The 18,445-nt window shown below is 37.2% G+C and overlaps 1 long non-coding RNA gene across 1 annotated transcript in view; it reads right to left on the bottom strand.

Annotated features, from left to right (window-relative positions):
- Nucleotides 1–18,445, bottom strand: part of LOC120502288 — a 69,889-nt gene that overhangs the window by 26,680 nt on the left and 24,764 nt on the right. Inside the window, exon 2 of the long non-coding RNA XR_005627496.1 lies at nucleotides 6,699–6,845. This is a non-coding gene — a long non-coding RNA (uncharacterized LOC120502288). The remainder of the gene's footprint in view (nucleotides 1–6,698; nucleotides 6,846–18,445) is intronic.

Here is an 18,445-nt window from a genome sequence, read left to right as displayed (position 1 = left end):
CTTCCCATCCCTAAGAAATATATTTATATATTCAACTCAAAGAGAGTGAGAAGAGTGGCAAAAAGACTCTTCTATTATAATTAATTATATATCTATAATTACTACCTAATTCATCCAAGTAAATCTTTCCTCTTAACTCTCAAGACTGAAAGATTTGGAAGATGGGAAGACAAAGGTTATGGTGACCTCTTAGATAAAGCTGAAATTTCATTTTTGTCCCTAATTTCTCCTTCTCTCAGCTTTCCAATACATATATTATCTGAATGAGTTCAAAGAAAGCTATTGAAAGGAAAGCTTTCCTGCTCTGTTTATAATCCTGGAAAATAAGAAAGCTATCTGTAGCACAACCTTTGATTTGTTAAATCTGCTGCTACCTCTGCTCCTTTTTTCCCAAGCAATTCTGTTACATTCCATAAATTACAATTTTGTTGAAAAATATTTCACACAGATTAGGAAGATTGTAATAGGTCTTTCCACCTATCCACAGGATTTGAGGGGCATCCATGGGTATATGTAGCAGAAGCAGTCAAAGAAATCACCTTAGTCAGCCATGCAAAGAGGCAGAGAGAAATACACCTACACTTCTGTCACTCCAGTTCACAGCCAAGCGCCATAGCACAGCCACCTCTTTGGTAAATTTAAGCTAAAGCCATGTTTTCATATGTGCATTGTGGTAGAACTGTACAAAAAAGGTGCCTTTCCTAGCACTTGTCATCTCCTTGATCCCAGTCTGCACAATCTGAAGACATGATTGCATAATGAGATAGGTCAAAATTGAAATTTAACAAAGGACTGCTTCTTTTGCACTTTTATTCCAAATAAATCCTATGCAGTTTCCCTAGTTTCCAATAAGCCAAATATGACTACTATGAGCAGTCTGAGAATGTCTTGACTGACTTCTCATAATGGTTTCTGATTTGAAATGTATTATGAGTTTGAACAGCTGTATATAGTGTGTAAAATAAATGGAGTTAAATGAAGAAATTCAAAACTAGACTTTAAAGTTAAAATAACATCTATGAACTCTGACATTTCATTATAATATTTTTTAAGAAATAGTATTGCATCATTTTGTAACATTTTCTTAGAGTAGTTGTATCCTGGTTCTTGGACTCCTTTTCATGTCTTTTACACTGTGACATTAAAATATGTGAACATACTGTACACTAATACTGTCCTTAATACAAGTTTGGATGACCTTCACAAATTAAATTAAATTGTTATCATATTACAAAGACGATCTCAACATTAGATGTGTTTCCTGGTGTTAGCTCAATTGGAATGTTCTTGGCTGAGAGTCAAGGTCATTCTAATCCTGGCAAAGCTAAATAATTATATTTTAAAATTCTCATTGTCTTCTCTGTTCTTATAAACTGAGAATCCAATCTCTTCAATGCTGTGAATTATACTAATTCTATTTAAGTTTCATTGACTGCAATATTACTTCTGTGCATTATAATTAGAGGCAGTTTTGCCAGGGCACTGTATTGGGACAGAAGAGACCTGAGGGTCTGCTAACACTTCTCAAGGGCAGGTTTTGACTCACAATGATGAGGTATGACTGCAAAACCTTTATCCCATCAGGAGCCTTTAAATGCTTCTGAAACATTGCCAAGGATATAAGAAATAATGTTTTCCATAATTTAGTGGCATTTGTATGCTGTTATGAATGAGTATTAATAACAAATAACTAGTCCACACATGAGAAGATATTAGCTCTGACATCACTGTTACTGTAAAGAAATATCATGAGACAAAACACTTATGCTGCTTCCTGGACCTTTCTCTTTTTTTCCCTTCTATTTTTTTTCCAAATTCCCTATAGAAGCAAGGCAAAATCCTTCAATATTTTTCCAAAAGAGCTAGCCTACTGACCCTAGCATCCTCAATTGCATGCAAGTTTGGCAATTATTCTATCAATCACTCATCATCCTTGTTTTCACTGCTAAATATGTTTACCCTCAGCTTGTCCAGGAAGTCTTCTGTTGCACTCCATTCCCATTATTTTTAAAGATGCACTTTTGCTGAAAAAGTTGCTTATTAAACACAGCACATTTGAAGAGAAAAGGGAAACAGTTTACAGGCCCTAGCATTAGGATAAAAGATTATCTTAAATAATTGTGTCAACCACAACAATCTTCTCAGTAAAGAGCCAGCAGTCCATTTTCAGGTCCTGAAAAATACAACTTTGTGAGTCCTAAAGCTCACTGGTACAAGCTAAAGAAAGCACCTTTGCTTTATTAACCAGTTCCTGATATATTTTGATCACATGGCTGAGAAAGTATTGAAGGAAAATAAAAGATTCCCTTTCCTATTTCTCTCTGAAAAGCACCATTTAATTTAGTAGACAGGAACTACTTTTTTTTTTAGTTTCTTTATGATATCTTTCATTGAAAAATAAAATTTGATGGGTTTGGGTTACTGTTGTTACAACAAACAGATCTGTGGGAGGTTTATATGGCTTCTTCTCATTTGAAATGTAAATTTAGCCCAGAGTTAGCAAGGGAATACATGAAAAAATGTATGAGACCTATTGGCATCCACCCAAAATTCACCAGTGGAAAATCTAGGTGTATAGTTCAGAACTGTCAACCAGTAAAGGATTTCAGATTAGTTAAAAATTGAATGAAAGAAGAAAAATATTTTGATCACAAAAGGTGTAGCAAATCTTCATTCTGGTGGATTCAACTGGAAATTTATTTTGAAGAATTTAAACAGCAAGTGCCTCAAGTTCAAATTACTTGGCATTGGGATAAAGGCTTTATTTTTATTTCAGCTTTGAAAAGAGCAAAGGGTATTTACATTCTTTAGAAGGCAAAGGGCAGTATAACTTTTTTACAGATGTTGAGATTCTTGTTCTTTATTTAAGTTGTATTTACATGAGTGCAGATTTGAAGAAACATCACAGATAGCCAGGTATTAGGACCTAAGTTATGGTAACACTTTTTTTTCAGAATTATTCTATCAGATATATTCCAAAATTAGAACCATTGCCATAGCCCTACTATAGAGGACTTGACAAGAAAAAGAATACCTTAGAGCCCCCTATGCTTTATTAGATTATCTTAACTTCAGTATACCTAAAAAATAAGATACATAGAATATATATCATACCTTTACCTCAATCAACTTTTTTCTCTTTGGAAAGGCATAGGAGGAATACCAATTGTATTAGTATGAAAGCAAACCAGTGGAAGATTCCATGTCATAACTATAATTTAATAGGAACATTAAAATAAATTTAATAGTATAAAATCACTGATAGGGTCACAATACAACCTGACGCCATGTTGGTCAGGGTGTTGGTATCAGTCCAATTAAATCATAGCTGCAGTCCTCTTGGAGTGATAGATGTGATTTTGTTGAAGCAGAAGAAGGTCTTCCTCTGAATGTCCAGTGGTGGTGTAGAAGCGTCTGGTCTTCCTCTGGGAATTCAGTGGATAAGGCCGCCTTTGGTGTTCCAAGCCTCAGATTATATCCAGATGCGAATGCTTGGTTCCTCCCCCTGAGCAGAACATCTCACAATGAGAAGATGTCATGTTATGAGTCCTGCAGTGAGACTTGATGGCCCATTAACAGAGACAGCTCTCTGGAGTAATGAGGGATGGGTCATGGAAGAGATAAAGAACACTGCCCCGCCTGGTTTTAACAGATGGTGATAGAATACATACTTTTGGTTACATCTTACACTGTAACCTAAGACGCCAATAAAAACTGTGTTAGTGTAGAAACAAAGAACAAAATTTTAAAGTCCTAGCAAGTAAAACTTCATAACAGTATTTTGCAATTATTTTTTATGATGCATTCAATTATTAGATCTTAATTCTTCTCTTGCCAAGCAAGAAACAAGATTACGAATCCAAATCTTCCCCATCACAACACATTTTAAATATTGTGCTGCTGGATTTCCCTCATACAACAAAAGCCAAAGGCGTAGAAGTATAGAAGTAAACCAGTAGTAAAGAAGCATAGAAGTAAACTAGAAGTAAACTAGATTTGACAAATGGAAAATGTAAATAGAGCAGTTAGTGGCTTAGAGGCAACATAATGCTTCTCTCTCCACTGTGTCACAGTAAAATACAATTGATGATGTTGAAAGGATTTCCAGGATTAGTGCAGGAATTATGTCTCAAAACATGATGTTTAAATATTTCATTCTAGATTATTTAAGTATAATTTTTCTACCAAGCTCAATCTTGTTAGAAAAGGGGGAATTCAGTAAAATTTGGCTGACAAGGAGAGGAAAAAAGGAGTAAAAATATTCAAGAATTCTCAATGCATCCCTTTTCTCCACAAGGCTAGCAAATAATAAAACTTCCATTTAACAACATATAAAAATTAAGAAATTAAGGTATGCGTATCGGTATCACTGCAAGATGAAGTACAAGACTTTTGAAGTGCTATTTTATAGAGCTCCCATCCCCTCCAAAGCACCATATTCTTAAAATCTCAAAAACCTTCTGTAATGAAGTATAAACTTCAAAACAGCAACAAAATGCCATTACCTTAGAAGTAGGTCAAGTTATTTTTCCATTCAATTCCATTCCACCTAATCTACATCAAAGTACTTCTAATTATTTTCTTTGTAATCAAGCAGGCAATAAATTAATTCCATTGATCAAGCTATAGAAAAGTAGTCCTTTGTGTTATGAATACCATCCCTTTATACAACTAAGTGCAAATTACATGAAAATGCTGCAATGTCCTCTATTAAAGTTTCTGAGAATTTATTTTAATAATAAATAGCTTCTCATTGCATATATTTCATATTAATATTAATAGAATAACAACATATTTTATACTGGCAATATATTTGAAGGTGTTTGATGTTGATTTTGCTATAGCTATAATGATTTTTGATACAAAACCCTTCAGTTACCCCATTCTTTTAATAAGATTTTGAATGCATAATGCTGGAAAATAGCATTGAAGATTTGAGAGGAAGTGTTAAGTGTGTATTGAACTATAGATGTTTTTCTTCAAAGCATGACATGCTCCAGCAACTATTCAGTGGTTTGGGGGGAGGGGGAACAAAACAACAAACAAACAAACAAACAAAAAACCATGCAAAAAAACCAACAAAACAACAAAGGCTCTGAGATGTGAAAAACATTTGTTCTTATTTTGAGTTTAGGTAGCTACATTGCTATTCATCAGAGCAAGAACCAAAATCAAGCACTGTGAAGCAAAAATACCTAACACGCCTTGTCCTGCAATTTGTCTAACCATATCAAGTATTAGTTCAGCAACTACTATTTTGTCAAACTAGCATGCCACCAAGGATTCAAACCTATTCCTAGAAGGTGCAACCTGGCTTTCAGGTCAGAAAAGGCAATGTGATCAAATTGGCATTGTGCTGCTCCTACCTCAGCAGCACTACAAAAAGGAAAGCATCAATCTGGAAAGCAGCCTGATACAAAGTACACTTTGAGCTCTGATACAAACACGCATTAAAAACAGTGAAGCAAAAGCTTTTCTTTCCACTCTGAAAATTTATTTCACAATGCTACTATTTTAGAACACAAGAAAGGTACTTAGGCATTGTTTTTCAATAACTAAATGGATTAGTAAAATCAAACATAATAAAGTACAAAATGTTGTAAAAGAGCAAAGAATGGTGTATTTTTTTGAAGTTTTTTGCTGGCTTTGCAACTTAAAATAGAAGCTCTCGCCACCATGATTTAGTCCTGGAGCAATGAGTAAGCACAGCCCAAACTCAGAAACTGAAAAAGGAAAGCCCTGACCTTCTGAAGCCTAAAACAATTCAATTCCTTGACTGTATGTAACCCAGAGGACCTAATCCTGTTTTGCATCTATTTTCTTAGCTCTTTTAGGCTTTCATTGTGTATTTTACTCTTTTACACATTTCTTTTTTGTGTTTTTATTTTTTTTTCTCTTCCTTTCCATATTTTCATCTCCATGTTATTTCTATATCTCTCTTCTAGCATAGTAAAATTATTAATATTTATGACTTGAACAGTCTAGTTAAGAAGTGTATCTTTGAGAAGAATATTCCTTCTGACAAAAAGCTGAGTCTGTGATTCTTTCCAATTGTCCATTTCTGAGCTAAGATAACATTGGGTATGTCACTCCTATAGGCTCCATCAAGACCCGTTTCTCCCTACTGTCATATTACTATTTCTGTTTGACTTCTTAAATTGTATAAGTTAGCAAGCTACTTAAGGAGTCCATTCCTCCCAAAGATAGCCTTATTAACACTAAAATTATTTTATTCACATCTTTATTTTTTCTGAAGTAACCTCTAGGCTGGGTTTTTCAAATCACTTGGAAGATGCCAGGGGAGCACAGAAGATAATTCCCCAGTCCTCTAATTTGTTGAGGTGTGTCTGCAGGGTCTCCCTGCCTTCAAGGAAGTCAACATTTCCTCCAATTTAGTACTGTCTGCAAACTTGCTTAGTATCCTTTCCAGTCCTGCAACCAGGTCATTAGTGGAGTTTCTGAAGAGCACAGAGCCAAGGATGGAGCCCTAAAAGAACTCCACTAGTAACAGGTAACCACTCTGGACCAGATGTCACCAACCTGTGAGCCAGTTGCTTACCCATCCCATGATGTGCTTAACCAGATGTAGGCTGGACATTTTTTTTCTGGAGGATACTGTGAGAGACAGTTTGGAAAGGTTTACTGAAATCCAAAAAAATTACATCATCCGGCTTGTGTTGACGAACTAGATGGATTACCTTGTCATAAAAGGAAATCAGGCTTGGCAAGCAGGACTCTCCTCTCAAGAAGCTGTGTTGACTGTGACCAATTCCTGTACCAAACAGGTCCTTCATATCCATTATTTGTCAGGTCATACTAAATTACAATAAGTTGTCGAAATTCACCTGTATTTAAAAACAAAACCTGATAGTTGATGTATACAGACAGAACTTGCCAAAGTGCTACAGTCTTGGAAGGACTGGTGTGTGCAAAAAAGAGGTTATTACTGACAAAACTTTGGTGGACAACTCATTTTTTTATCTGTATGGACATTGCTCCATATAGGAGTGAAGTAAATGTTACCTTGTAAAAAACAAAACAAAACAAAACAAAACAAAAAAAAAAACCCCAAAAAAACCCCAAAAAACCCAAAAACATCAAAATGAAAACAAAACAAAACCAAGCAGTTCTTGAGCAGGTAACTTTCCACAGGCAGTTTAAGGCATAAATAATTAATCTCCATCTTTTCGACAGTTTCCAGAAAATGAGAGACCTGAGAAGGGAAGAATCTTTACGTACCCTTTCCAACCACAATTAATATTTTCAAAATCTAAAGTGTCTTGCAAGTTGAAAACTACTTTATTAGAAGGTTGGCATCAGTGTGTAAAAATCAGGGCATATCAATAATTTTAGTAAAGCGAAAGGAAGTATATTAGCAGGCTCTCCTTATTATAGAATATCTTTTAAAAAAAATTATTTCAATTTTTATTGCTAATAAGAAGACAACTGATGCTAATTAAAACATAATTCTGTCATTGCTTTGCCCTCCAACCTACAAAACTGCCAAGAAAGTAACTAACAAGAATTGCAACTAACAACATTTACTGTAATTACAATTTAGAAGAGACTAGCAGATGTGATGAATGATGTCCTTTCTAAGCCAGTCTGTAAAAGATTTCTGTATGTGTCTAAAGGCAATGAGCTTCCTACAAATAGAGATATGTGTACATTTTTGTAAGATGTATAATTCTTCTTTTATTTGGAAGTACATTTACACTGTATGAAGGAGCAAAAAGGAAAGCCTGTATTTAAAATAGTAGAAATTTGTTCTCAAAACCATAAAAATTGGCTAGAAGATTTAGGATAAGAGTTACTACTGAAAACTAATTCTTACTTTAAAAAAAAATTACTGGATTTTAATTTGACCTCATGTCACACAAATTATCAATATAACTTCATGGAAATATTTTCCATTTATTTTCAGCCAAAGCTGAAAAATTTCTGCTAAAAACATTGTGAGGAGAATATATTTATGAAAGTAATGCCTTAATCAAATATACATTTCTTGCAGTTTTATGGCAATTGAAAATTAACAAAATTGCGAGCATATATATTATCCAACGTCTTGAGTCTCACACAAGATGAAATGTTCTGGAGTCTAACCTTTCTGAGGTACAAAATCAAAAAAATTCTTCCAGGTTAGTTTTTGTAGGTTGTTTCTTTTTATATATAATTTTATAAATATGTATCACTCTCCTAAATTCTTGGTTATTACCTAGTTTAACCATGTTGACTCCTCTTTTGAAGACATAGTTCCAGAAAAGAAATAGGAGATTCCTTGCCTTTTGCAGATGCAAACCTTAAGTGAATTTATTTGGCCCATATATTTGGGACAATGATGGCTGCCAATGCCAAGAAGAACTAGGTAGAAAAGTTAATCCACATGGTCTCAGCTAACCATCTCAACTTTTAAAATGTCATTTGAGGGGAGGCAGTGAAAAGCTCTGAAGAGAGACCACCATATCACAAAAGAAAACCAAAAAGACCTTATTTACCACTGAAAGGCATATGGCAAAAATACCTAGCTTCAAACCAAAAACAAGACAAAATGAAATAAATTTTGTTGCTGATGCTTCCAGGCTGCTGTAGAAGATCTAGCTTACCTTTGTCACCAAATGCAAGAGTAGTGCATATTTTCAATTTTGAGCTTAAACATGCCCCATTTGTATCTAATTAATTCTTCTCAGGAAGATTCTTCCAATTACTACTCCACAAATCCTGCTGGATTGAGCTCAAAACATATATACACTTACATACTCTTGTTTTGTGAAATCTATACATCCCTTTCTGTGGTAGCTAACAGCTGGCCTGAAGGCCTCACAATTATTTATAATCCAAATCTTACAACTGAAATATAACTAATTATGTAAGTGCCTTGATTATGTAACTAGACCAGTGTGGACTGTTGGAGAGCAGGTCTAGTCCACTGGGGACACGAGCAGCTATTGGCTGGTTGGCCGGGTGGCAACTGGTTTGGCCAATGGGAATAAATGCACAAACCTTCAAATCCATGCAAGGAAAAGATCATTCAATAAAAGTTGGCTGTTGTGCATGAACCTTGATGTGTTTTGTTGCATTCCTGTCTCCAACACCAGTGATACTTTTCTCCAGCCTTCAGTTTTAAGGCAACAGCAATCTGCATGATTGCAGGGGGACATGAAAAAATACTACCATGTTGGATTAATGTAGGATTCCCAGGGATATCTCTCAAACTTGTCCTCAACACAGAGTTTTATTTAACTATTATTAAATGCATATTTGCCATTTGGGACAAATGTTCAGTGTAACACAAAACTGACAAAAAACTTCTTGGACAAGTCTTAAAACTCTTAACAGATGCTACAAAATTACCACAGAATATGTTTAACAACAGTACTATTTGTAAATATTGTCTGTGATGGTACATTTGATGAATACAAGTGAACACTTTCTTTGACATGGAGAAAAACAGCAGTGGGCAAAGAACCATGAGTATAACTTCACACATTTCCTTTGCTACATGGTAATTCTTCTCCCCTGACTCCCCGCTATTTTTTTCTGTATGTTTGTTATCAAATTAACTGTCTTGAAAAGATGAAGAACCCTGAAAAGATTTTGTGAGTTTGGAAACATGAACCTAAAACTACAGCATGTGCCTTATGCTTTCTAGTGAGAGTGATATCACATTTTTAACAGCAATTGCTGCAGTATGACAATGTGTAGTTTTAAGAGCCAAGCTTATATGGAAGGAGTGTTTGTCTTTGGAGTTTTTCCCCTGTAATGTACATTTAATACATTAATAAATTTTATTTATTATATTTACCCTGCAGCATTCTGAAAGCTAAAATTTGATATCATTAAAATCAACTTGGCATTGATATTAGCAGATTCCTTTGAAGCAGATTTTTAGTAATCTCCATAATTCAGAGGATGGAATGACTTTTATAAATTATGTGAAAAATAGAAAAGTATTTTCCTGGGTGACAAAAAAAAAAAGTATTTTATTCCATTTTTTCTCTACATCAATCCACGCAGTTTGTTTTACTGTCCCTTTAAAACCTGGGAACCAAAATAGGAATTGGAGTTTTGACACCAAGTTTTCAGGGACATGGGGATTCTCAGGTTCTCTTTAAGAGACAGGGAACAGGCACACAGAGCCCTCTTCCATTCTCACTGAGCTGCCAAGAGAGTTAGCTGGGACAGGTTCTCTGGGCCAAGGCAGCATGAGGCAGAAGCCTTCTTTCATTTCTCTCTGAGGTCTGTGGGAAGTTGCCTGGCCAGATCTCCAAGAAACTGCAAATTTCACAATCCAAAACTATTTCAGAGATAGTTTTACAATACACAGCTGTACCACCAAGCTGGAGCTGTTGGGCCTGGGGCTATGGGTTTCAATGCCCAGTGAGTCTATTTTCTTTCTCCGGAACACAGCAGCAGTTCAGGACTGCAACACCAACATCAACTGGGTCCAGCTGGTCAAAAAGAAGCAGAGGAACTAACACCAAAGGGGAAGGTTGAGCTGAACAGGGCTTCTTCATCATCTTGTCTTTGCCCCATGGGCCACACAGTTGACTAAAGAGGTAGCCATACTGGGCAAGGGATTTGTTTGTGTTTGGGGTTAGGTTTCTTGAAGGAATTTTCTTCACATTTGTTGTCATGGAAATGGCAAACAGATGTTGATCTTAGCTGGGGGTGGAGCAGTCTTTACTGGTTTGCAGGGGAGATGGTTGTGGTGGCTGGTGCTGGACTTTTTCAGCCCAGGGGGTCTGGCACTGCTGTCAAGTTTTCTCCTGACTGCCTATTGGTGAGGCCACTGCTTACAGTAAACTGCCAGTGGACTAGGACTCACTCTGCAGCACCCATCCTCATCAGGAGAGACCTGCACCATCTGCGTGGGTATTTCCAAGGGAAAAAGACTGGGCCCCCAACTCCTCTCTCTTTCTGTCTGGAGAGACCACCTCCCAGCTGCTTGTAGACTAGAACCTCACTAGAGCCACCATTACCAGGTTACTGCACCAGACACCTGAAAACACAGGGAAACTGAACAGCCTCCAGCCCCTCTAGCTTCTCTCTCTTCCCTGGGCCATAAACCCCTTGGGAGGCTCAGGGCTTATATCCGAGCATCCCCTGTAAGCCCTAGGGGAGTCATTAGAGCCCCTCTGCCTCAACACGAGCCATCAGCACTCCATGCCAGTTGTGGTAGTAACTACACCAAAGGGCGGGAAAAGGCTCTTATTGAGTTTTCTTCTTTTTTGTGTTGTTGATGTTGCTGTTGTTGTTCCTGTTGTTATAAGTGTGTGTGTGTGTGTGTGTATTCTAGTAAAGAACTGCTGTCATTTATTTTCCCCTATCTTTGCCTGACAGCCCCATAATTTCAGAGTTATAAAAATTTGCAGGGAGGGGGTCAGGGGGTCATCTTCTCCATTCAAGGAAGATTCCTGCCTTTCTTGGCAGATCCCTCTCTTTTAAAGGACAATCCACCGTATTGTTTTGGTCCCACGGAGTCCACAGGATTCAGCACATTAATATCTAGTGCTTATTATTGTTATCTTAGTTGTTGTTGGTTTGGTTTTTTTTTTTAGTAAACAGTTATTTTTTCACTTACTTCTTCTTACATTCATTTCTCCTTATTGATGAAAGGGTTAAATTGGTGTAAATTATTTAAACTAAAGGGGAGGGAGCTTGCTTCCCAGGCTCCACCCTGTAAATTGTCTTAAACAAAGACAAGTACGCAATGAATTTTTTTTTACCAATATTTCATTCCAAATATTTTCAGAATTTAGTGAATAAATTTAGAAATTTAATGTGAGAAATTTAAGTCATTTGAACTTCACAAATTGGTTCCTTACCCCTCAAAGGGAAGTTGACAATGTGAACAAACACAAGAATTATAAGAAAATCCTGAGTCTTTAGGTTCACATCCCTAACATTCAGTTCAGGTCATATGTAACACTGAACTGAGTCCCATTTTAAAAACAGATGGGTTTAACAAGCCTTAGACATTTCTGTCTACAGTGACCAAAAAAAAAAAAATTGTCCCTACTGTAACTACTTGTTCAAATGTTTGAAAAGCTCAGCTTTTAGCTGATAGAAATGTTTCTCCTGTTTTTAATATTTAAAGAGATCACATATTTATAGAAAACCAACATTTATTTTTCTCTTATAAAGCAAGGTTTCTATGCTCCCATTTATCTCTGTCCGCAAGAGCCTCAATTTGACATCGTACACACTATTCATATGAGACATGATCAGTTTGTTTTAAAATTACATCCAAAATGACATATCCTTACTGGAAATACCTCATGCAATACAATTAAGGACTTTCTACCTTTTTCATGGTAGTTAATTGTCACAATTTTGGAGACAGACCAGTGACAAGACACACTGAGTTCATGCAGCAAGACTTCACTTTATTCAGGTCTAGCTCCCTTATATACCTTAGGAGCCCATGAGGTTAATCCTCATTGGCTGAGCCTGTTACTTCCTGCTCAGCCAGCCAATAGAAGCCTGAGTCTCCAATGGCCTGGGTGTGCTCCTACCGGCAGAATTGTAGGAGTCAGGTAATTATGTAACTGATCACATATTTCCCTTATAATTTTATAATTATTTATACTTTGAGGCCTACAGGCCAGCTGTAGGCCACCACAGACTGACTGCAGCACACCATTTCTCATCTGCCTGCATCACTTGAAGAAGGGGGAAGGGGTCTAGCATGAAACTAGAGTGAAGGAGTGATACTATGTCTGAGAAGCGGGGTAAGAAAGGTTGTTATTTTAAAGTTTGTCCTTATTTCCCCCTACTCCAACTACTGATTATGTTTTTATTTTAATTGGCAAGTGATTAAGTTATTTTACCCATAGTAAGTTTTTTTTTGCCTGCAATACTGACTGGTAAGCAATCTGCCTGTCATCATACATGCCCTCAAGCTTTCTCATTTCTGCTCTTTTTATTTTCTGCCCCATCCTGGGGAAGTGACAAGGGATAAGCAAGCAGCTGGCTGGGATTTTGCCTGTTTGCTGAGGCTAAGCCACAATATGAAGTCGTAAGAATGTTTGGCTTCACTTAGATGTTTGCAAAATATTTTTTCTGCTCTTAATAAGAGGAAATCATACTCTGTACATCAAAACTTCAGTCCTTGTCATCATTATAGTCACTCCTCTGAAATATAATAACTAAATAAATAAACGGATAGATAGTGTTATCAAAAAGTCATATTTCTATAAAAAGAGCCCTATTCAGCAGTGGGGAAAAAATGTTAGAAATTAATCAACAAGAAGGGTGATTTATTCCATGAAATAGATAGCAGTTAACAAGCAAGCTCTGGGTGATATCCATGGGTTAGAAAAACATTTAGGGCCTGTCATGCTTCAGTGCTCTCAGACCTGGGATAGGAAATTAACAAATCCGGGAAGTGAAATTTATTGTTGAGACCTGGATACCAGGGATGCAGAAGTTATAAACTGCAAAGATAAATTACAAAAACCAGACATGAAGAAGAAACTAAGACAATTACTGGGGGTCTCCCTGTCTGGGAAAAAGTTAATAAAAAGACAGAAAATGTGGACTAATTGGCATGAGAAGCAAGAAATCGATTACCAGTAGAAGACAGAATACTAATTAACGAAGGACTATGTTGTTGGTTTTCCCAGCTTTTCAGAGATGGGGCAACTGAGAGGCGTTTTAAAATTTTTATTCCATTTTCAGTCTTGACGAAGGGTGAGATATAAGAGATGTAAAACTCTATGCCATTCTATCAGAAGCCAACCTATTTACTGGTTACAATACCTTATAAATGTTTTTCAGCCTATTAGCTTTTGCCACACAGTGCTGCTAATAGTTCTAATACCAATCACTTATATTTTTACCCCACATGGTCCTGCTACAATGCATCTTTCACAGTTCTAATTCTCTAAAATATCTGGTCTTTTTGCAAAGCCATATTTTGAAACTTGCTGAAACTTGTTTGTAGTTCCATATGTCTCTCAACAGTGTCATGTCTATTCCATTGCCTTCCTAAGACAGCACACCTTATCTCAGTGTTTTTATACAGGTGTACAAGACCATGTGAGCTTTCTGACAAGTTTTGAGAATTCCTTACAAATCCATTTCTCACATCATGTAACTTGTTAGCCAATGAACACTAATTCCTTTGTTTGCTAAAATCTATAAATAGTTACAAGTTTTGAGAACTGATATACCTGATTTGTGGAGGGATCCCCATATAGCTCACACCTAATAAAACTGACTTTCTACCCTAACAAACAAGTGAGTTTATTTCCCGATTTTCAGCAATACCACATGTTCTACCCAGCCTGAAAATGAGGTTTCTTTGTATGCACTGGATAATGCTAATGTTGAAGAAACTTTCTCGTCTGACCATCCAGGAACCACTCTCACCACCTAAGACTGTTACCACTGGGATCGAAGCCCCATCACAACACATGACTCCACTGAGACAGCGGGTGCCGTGCTTGACTCTCTACACATTCCACTCACACGGATAGACAGGTTTCCCTCACCAGCTCAACCCCATGTTCTATGTAGCAGTCACAGATGTCTGGTTCCCATAAGTTAACATCGAGCCTTTTATCATGGTGCAGCAGCACAACAACAGCTTGTACTGATGCCGCCCAGGAAGGACCCCAAACAAAGAAATCCTTGGGCGTTTGTTTCCTTACAGTCTGTGCACCTATTCCAGTGGTGATTTTGGGTCTGGAGTCTTCTTGTCTTTCATTTGTTGCCACAGAGTCCCTGAGTGACAGATCAGCCTTCCCTCAAATTCCCCATACCCTCAGCTGTGCAAAGGGTTGGTGCATCCAAGGCACAACCTGCAACTTGCACTGCAGCTGCTCACTGAGCTGCCTGCACTGGCTGTAGTCCTCAGCCCTATGCAGCTACAATGGGCCACAATCTTAGACATAAGGACTGCTAGAACAACAGAAAGATGCTTTCCCCCCTCTCAGTTCATCAGCTTAAAATCTAATACCTTCCCCACTAAGATGTCTAAAATTGCTAAAATTATTTTACCCAAATACTCTGCAATTCTACTCTATTTTGTTCTTAATTCTTTTAATGGCATCACAGTCTTTGACTCCATTTAGGAAGCAGGACAGCACAATAAACACAGTTTTGTACAGCACCTCGTGCTGAAGACTTCATGTCCACAACACATGCAGTTGGGGCTTTATTCTGGAATAGCTTTAGTCTGACCACCTAGACTGAGCACCTGTTAGTGATTAAAGTGCATGAGGTGTACTTTTGGAGCACATTTTCTGATATAGATTGAGGGGACAGGGGGATGGAGCAGGAGGGAGGGAGGAAAGAGAAAAAAAATAGTTCCTGCACTCCAAGACCGTTTCAGGATATGAACCAAAATATTTTATGTGGTAGCAATTGGGAGATAAAGTGCATTCTTGATGCAGCCTTAAACACTACTATGTGTGTTAGTTATTCCAAGAAAGAGAAAAGAATTTCAAGAAAAAAATATCTGCAGTAAAATAAGAATGTTGTTCTATTTCCTCATATGCAATTCCACCAAAGTTAACTTTATTAAATATGTCAGATAAGGCATGGTAAAAAATCCTTTCCCTTTTATTCTGTATGCCACATAATATTTGATACTTAAAGTCACAAAGCCCAGTGTAGTCCATAGATTGGATCCCTTATCCCAAACTTCCTATTGAAATAGGTATGTAACATGATGTCCAAAAAGAACTATTTTTCTACAATAGGAAATTGAAGAAATTACTACAATATAATGTCAATTATTTAAATAATTGTTATATATCTTAACAGATATATAAGTTTCTGGATGGCTTATTCCTCCTATAACCTAGTACTACTGATTTCACCAAATATTTTCCAACCACAGTCTTTCAGACAAAGAACAAATAAATACCTATATTATGCAGCAAGATGAAAATAATGAACGTTCTGTACTCAAAGTAAAGGGGACACTTAGGACCGTGAATATTTCTTCTTTCTTAAAAGGTTACCACTTCATTGGTCACAGAAAATTAATATAGTCATTGTACACAAACATATACTATAGTATCCATCATTTGCATGTCAACAGATGTGTTACACAAAAGCCTGCTAAGGTAATTATTCTATTTTCAAAAATATCTCACCTTGGAGTCACTGGCAGGCCTGGAAACCATAGCTTTAAACAAATGTGAACTACATTTATGAAGTTGAAAAAACAAATGGATTTATTTTTGGCTTTTGCAGCATCGCCACCAAGTAAAATTTAGCATCTGTAAATGGTCTCTGTGTCCAAGTAAATGGATTCAAGTCTTAGCTTGAGGGGAGCTTTATAGCTGGCCCCCCTCCAGAGTCTGAGGCTTCAGGCTACATTCCTAGGATTTGCTGTGCAGGGACTCTTTTCTACTGTGACTAGGTAGCTCTCTGTTAGAACTCACAGCAGAAAATCAATGTCCTTTTCATATTACTTGCTGTGTTTTTTTAACCTCTCAGAGCTCAAAACCCAGAGAGGCCGTATTTCATTCCAGTTATATATCATACTAGCAATTTCCTCTTGATTAACAAAAATGCTACCAATGTTTACTAGTCATCCTACCCTAATGCTCATGTGCATTCATCACTTCTGGACTGGCAGAGATAGCAGTGTCCAGCAGTGATATCTGTCCAGGGAGTAGAACAGATGTGTTCCTGGGTCAGCTAACTTGGCAACTGTGAGACATAAATACAAGATAAAAATATCATCATGTTGGGGAAACACTTAAGAAAAATGTTCTAACACCTTCTTTAGCAACTCGTAGTAGAAAAGAAAAGATGAGGGCAGGGGAACTGTGATCCTTTATTCTTTTTCCTCCTCTGGCCTTTGACTAGAAAAAGAGATGACAACTACAAAGTCAGAAAGACACTGGTGGTGGTACCACACCTACATTTTATCCTCCAAAATTACACATACAAATGTGTGACTCGACCCGCTGAACAACAAGCTATTACTGTTGGCAATGCTGCTTGATATTTGGTTAGGAAAGGGCAGACTTGGAAAGTGTTAGGACCTGACCCTAATGAGTTCTTTACAAACCTCCTATGCCTCAGTCTTACAGCAGAGTGAGGTAAACATGATCCTTGCAATCCCAGCTCCCAGAAGTTTTTGCTTCAGCAATCCCAGTTCTCAGCAGTTCAACCAAGGTGTAAGCCATGAACACTCATCTCTATAAGCACTCATGCACTATTACCTAGAATATAAAATCACTGAAGAATTGAGGGTTTATCTTGTTGTCATGGTTTAATCCCATCTAGAAACTGTGTACCATCCTGCAGCTGCCCACACATTCCCTCATGCAAACCCAGTGGGAAGCAGAATCCAAGAGGAAAAAAAAGTAAACTTCATGGCTTGAAATAAGAACAAGATCAATGAGAAGGAGGAGGAGAAGGAAAAGGAGAAGAGAAGACAGGTGCCTAAATTATTTGTGGAATTAGAAATATGAAGCCACAAAGCAACTTTTAAACCTTTAAAACTAAATAAAAGCATTAAAGAATGCCAAAGTCAAAAAATAACAAAAAAAAAAAAAAACAAAAAAAAAACAAAAAAAAAAAAAAAAAAAAAAAAAAAAAAAAAAAAAAAAAAAAAAAAAAAAAAAAAAAAAAAAACAAAACACTTAGGCCAGGATTCAGGATGGCTTCCTGAAATTATGAGGAAAATATAACTAAAATACTGATGGCTTCTTTTCCAATAAAAGGCTAGTAGAAAATTAAAATCTGAAGCATATAGTACATAGCTGTGATCTGCCATTCAGAACAGCCTTTTTTTTTTAAGACACTTTTCAATGCTAGATAAGGAATTTCAGGTATTTTCTGTTGTTCTAGTTATTTTGCCTTCACCAAATCAGTAAGACATTGACTTGGATTGCTGTACTATGAAAATAGCTAAAGGCAGAACAGATGGTTAGGCCAGTGGTTTTGTGAGACCTTCATAATCAGCTGCTCAATAAGGCTACAAGAGACAGAACTTCTCAAAGACCATTTTCCTTTGACTCATTGATTGTTTTTTTCTGTTGTGCCTAGCTGCTGTAGTGTGGCTTGGCAATATATGAAGTTGAGGTCTACACCCAGTACAATCACTTTTCCTAACTTCCTGGTTATTACTGAATGGGGAAGGGAGGTTGTGGTTTGACCGGGAAGGGAGGTTGTGGTTTGACCAGGAAGTGAGTTTCTGGAAAAGTCGTGGTCAAACCAATCAGTGGCCAGATTTGAAAACTGGCACCCGTTGTGGCCACTGGGGACCTGGATACGACTCTGAGAACACACAGGGGTTAAAAGCAGAGGATTCCCAGAGAACTTCCTCTTTGCGTCAGGTGGTGAGCTGACCTCTCCCCTGCCCAGCTGCGTCTGGGTGGGGGAGGGGGAGGCCATGCATCCTGTGGGGAGGGAGGCCAGAGCCCTGCAAGGTGCAGGGGTGGAGGAGACCTGGGATGTTTGGGCAGCACCCCCCCCC

This window comes from Passer montanus, unplaced genomic scaffold (genome assembly GCF_014805655.1).
Source record: "Passer montanus isolate IOZ18808 unplaced genomic scaffold, ASM1480565v1 scaffold214, whole genome shotgun sequence".
Taxonomy (NCBI): domain Eukaryota; kingdom Metazoa; phylum Chordata; class Aves; order Passeriformes; family Passeridae; genus Passer; species Passer montanus.
The sequence above is the reverse complement of the archived record's forward strand: the minus strand, read 5'-3'. Positions and strand labels throughout refer to the sequence as shown.